The sequence below is a fragment of the Lactuca serriola genome, chromosome 2 (genome assembly GCF_051521515.1).
Source record: "Lactuca serriola cultivar US96UC23 chromosome 2, Lser_US96UC23_V15, whole genome shotgun sequence".
Classification (NCBI taxonomy): Eukaryota; Viridiplantae; Streptophyta; class Magnoliopsida; order Asterales; family Asteraceae; genus Lactuca; species Lactuca serriola.
The window spans coordinates 85,315,287-85,319,979 of NC_136409.1; positions in this window are offsets into that span (position 1 = coordinate 85,315,287).

Below are 4,693 nucleotides of genomic sequence, written 5' to 3' on the forward strand. Positions count from 1 at the left end.
ACATTAAAGTTATATGATCATGTATACCCAATTTATTATCATCTTTTGTTTAGAACAATGCGTTAGTGATCATTGGAATAGTTAGATCCTGTAGTTGTTCCATGCTATAGCATCTTAGTATGTTCTTTCTATTATAGTATCTTAGTATGTTCTTTCCATTATAGTATCTTAGTGTGTAGTTGTATATTATAGTATTCTCTGTTGTAGTATTCTCTGTTGTAGTATTCTCTGTTATAGTATTCCCAGTCTAATATTTGTTTTATTAAGGTCATAATGTGATAAGTAGTTCCCATACTAAACGTTCTCCCTACAAGAGATTCTGGGAAACAAGAGTGACTTCTGCAACGAATTGCTAGGCCGTAGTATCCACATTAAAGTTATATGATCATGTATACCCAATTTATTATCACCTTTTGTTTAGAACAATGTGTTAATGATCATTGGTATAGCTAGATCCTGTAGTTGTTCCATGCTATGGCATCTTAGTATGTTCTTTCTGTTATAGTATCTTAGTATGTTCTTTCCGTTATAGTATATTAGTATGTACTTGTATATGATAGTATTCTCTGTGTGTACTTGTATATGATAGTATTCTCTGTTATAGTATTCTCTGTCAAATATTTGTTTATGATAGCATTCCCCTAAACTATACCTATAATAGCTTACTAGTAATTTCTGTTATAGTATTCTTCTTTGTAGTATTTGAATGATTGACTGGTACTTTTATATCTACATATGTATACATAATATATAACTAATGTTTAGATGACCTTTGGACAACTAACCGATTACTCTAAGTACACATTCAAACAAGAAAAAGGAAATAAAGTGGGTTAGCAGTTCTAAGTCCTTTGAACATTACTTACATAACTATACATATATAGGCATGCATTTGACGATATATAAGTTAAAAATGAAGTTTTGTAAAACCTTTTGAAGAGTTTGATAATAAATATTGACGACTTGATGTCAATTTATAAATCGATTTAAATGTAGTTTGTCTGATAACACAGTTTGAGGTATATGAAATCCTATTGTTTGAAACACAGTTATAAATCACATATGATTGATTAAATAACAAAGAGTATAGCAAAAGATTTATGTTTTTCACACAAGGATAATCGTGTGTGTACTTGTATTCCCCCCCCCCCCCTAAAAGTGTATAAAACCATTTACAAATTATTTGAAAACATAGTTGTATGGGTATGAGCTCACTTGATAAGTGGTGAATCGAGCAGCGTTTCGTTTCTAAGAAGGATTGTTCTTGACGTAACCACGAGTCTTGGGTGAAGAAACGAGATTCATGTGGGCAGTACTTCGACTGGAAAGAAGTTAGTTTCTCGAGAGATTCGGAGCGTTAGGACTCGCGTCGTGTGTGAGAGGTGTTACCGGGGCTTCAGGTGGTTTAGAAGGGTTTAATAGCGTGTAGAAGTAGGAGAAAGGATGGAAATGAGCAGCCAAACTCAGAAGGCTTTGATTTCTATTTATAGACAAGATTTCGACTCTCACGTCGTGAGAAATGATGCTCACGTCGTGAGTTCTGTTAAATTAGGGTTTCTGACACACGTCCTGCTCTCAGACAGCTGTATCTTTAGAAGGCCATAACTTATTGCATACGAGCTCCGTTTTCGATGTTTTTTATATTCACACGATGGTGAAGACATACTCTACAACTTTCATTAAGATAATTAAGGCTAAAAAGTAGTCTATATTAAACTCACTTTTTACAATAAACTACGTTTTTTCGGTTTTATCGCGGATCATTGATTGGTCATAACTTCTTCGTTATAACTCGGATTTTAGTGTTCTTTATATTTTTTGGAAACCTATTTATGATCTCTATCACTTTATTTATCCCAATTGAGGTTATTGAACAATTTATTTTTGAACTAAATTTTGCTGGTGTTACATTATCCCCCCCCCCCCCCCCGGTTAGAAAGAATTTCGTCCCGAAATTTAATGTAAGGTAAATATTTGTGGTTTAGGGAAAGATATGTGGGTACTTTTGTTTCATCTGATCTTCACGCTCCCAAGTGTATTCAGGTCCTCGCATGGCATTCCAGCGAACCTTTCACTATCGGGGTACGGCTTTGTTTCTTTTGTTTGCCTTTACTGGGGTGATAACTCTTCCTGGTCAGATGTGTGTTGCATGCTCTCTTGTTTTGTGAATATAGTACTCTTTGGAGGTGTTGACTATGCTTCTCTTACTTCGGGAGTAAATAAGGATGTCATCAATGAAATGATCCGTCTTTCTTCTTCACGAACAAGACCGATGCTTCCCATGGTGAGAAGCTTGGCCTAATGAATCCCTTCCTGAGAAGCTCGTTAAGCTAACTGGAAAGTTTATGTATCTCAGCTGGAGCTAGACGATAAGGCGATTTGGCTACTGGGGTAGTTCCTGGAACTAAGTCGATTCTGAAACTCGACTTGGCGCTGCGGTGGTAATCCCAATAGTTATTCTGGAAGGATGTTGGAAAAGTCGCATACTTCTGGAATGTTCTAAATGTCTTTCGCTTCTTGGCTCGTATCGACGGTGTGTGCAAGGAATGTATGTCATTCCTTTCGTAAGCACTTCTGAGCTTGCATACACGAAATGATGTGAAGGTTCGTACTTGATTCGTAGCCATAAATAACTAGAGTTTCGTTGTTAGGGAGGTTAAGACGAACTGCTTTCTCAAAACACATGATGTCGGCTCGAAGTAGACTCAATCAATTCATACTGATTATGACGTCAAAACCTTAAGGTGGATTTGATGTCGTGAAGATCTAAAAGAAAGTATGATTACTCATGAATTAAGGAAAAAGATAGGTGCTTCTAAGTTTATTCTCACGGAAGCACAATCACTCTCAGTCTTGGGCAGTCTCCGTCCTGAAATTCATAATAGAACTCATACCTGGTTCATTAATCACAGTCTTGGGTATACGAGTCATATATAATTAAGATTGAGAAGGTAGTCGAATAAATGATTCTTCTCTAGGCTCACATCCAAACAAGGAACAGAAGTTAAAGCAGAATCATCAATTCTAAACCTGTAGAACCTTGATTATGTACCACCTATACATATACATTCCTCAGTGACAGATTAACCGTAAGGGCCTTCGGATTGAACTTGACGTACTATACGAGTGGTATTCCGAGGAGGTTTGCTGAGGTTACTTTGGGAAAGCTATGAAACATAAGGCAATCTACGCATGAGTGCCTCGGAGTTCTGAAAATTCGGCTTTGCTAGAAAGTCGATTACAGGGAGAAGAATTTATGCACGAAACTGGCACTGTAAGGATCGAATCCACTCAGGTCAAATGACAATGTTGGACTACTCGGAATAACTGGCATTAGACTAGTTCCGAACGGTGTTACAAGAACACTACTGCGCAACTTATGAAGGAGTTGCAGTACTTTAGTTTTACCGATGTTGTTGCTACTGCGAATAAGGTATACTGCGTAAAAGAAAGTACAAGCAACACGAGAGTCCCTTGAACTGATGGGACCTCGCAGAAAGGTATGACTCGCATTGAAGTAGTTTTATACAAGTGTTAAGATTTGATTCGACCGAGGGTATAATTATAAGTGAAATTAATTACTGCGATTCGGAAGTGTACGCATATTATAGTAGGATCCTGTGATACCTTTTTGCTATTCTGAGGTCAAACTCCTCCTGTTCCCCCGTCACTCTTCTCTGTTGGGCAGTCCCTCTTGAAATGTCCCATTACGCCGCATAGATGGTATATCCGAGAAATTTCGAAATTGGTGGTCGAAGTAATGTGTTGGATCTGAGTCCTACAGAAACGGGTAGTGTGCCCGTTCTTGTTGCAGTCCTTGCAGTGTAACTGTTAGAAACTACCTAGATGATGAAAATTGCACCGATTGCACTTCGGCAAATTTCCAGCATACTGACTGGCTGGGTTAGGGATAACTGGGATACTAGTAGGGATGGTAGTAGGAGTTAAAGACGTCGTGGCCGCGAAGGCTACCACATGTTGATGTCTTTTGTTCGTCCCTTGGGGTGATTTGCCTTTAAATCTATCCCAGAACTTTCGTTTATTGCTCTTGGGTTTGAGATTTGGAGTATCGTGGTAGTTTCATACTCGTTGATGTACTTGGTTGTTACTTTGATTGGAATTATTGATAACAATCCCGCTAACATTTGCATTGTTAGCGTTAAGGTGAGTCATGACAGTTGTCACTGCCGCTGAGACCGCAACTTGAAAAGTAGTTGTATCTATCTGAAGAGTTGGTGTTTTCTTGATGGGTTGTTTACTTTGCTTCGACGGCATGATTCTGTTACACGATAAGAAAATGAGTTCGTGAGCGATTGTGGTTGGCCTCAGATGTATTCTAATCATTCAGGTAAATGTAAATTTTCGGTTTTGTTAAACTGTTCTCGATGGTTTGACCTACATCCCTATGATGTAGTACTGGTAAAGAGTGGAAGAAAGTTCATAGAATGGTCGCCATACGATTTTTATCCAATCTAGGCTATCATTGGTTGGTGGATAACATGATCCAACATTCGAAAAGAATTGGAAGTGATCCATGAGCTAAGTTACCATAGTTTAACAAATTGACTAGGATGAGATTTAGATAGAATCCTAATGATAGTAGAATGAAAGTATTTGAACAAGGATTGTCACAGAAATTAGCCGACTGTCAAAATCATTGATATTTAATATGTAATAAGTTTGGAAAAAAATG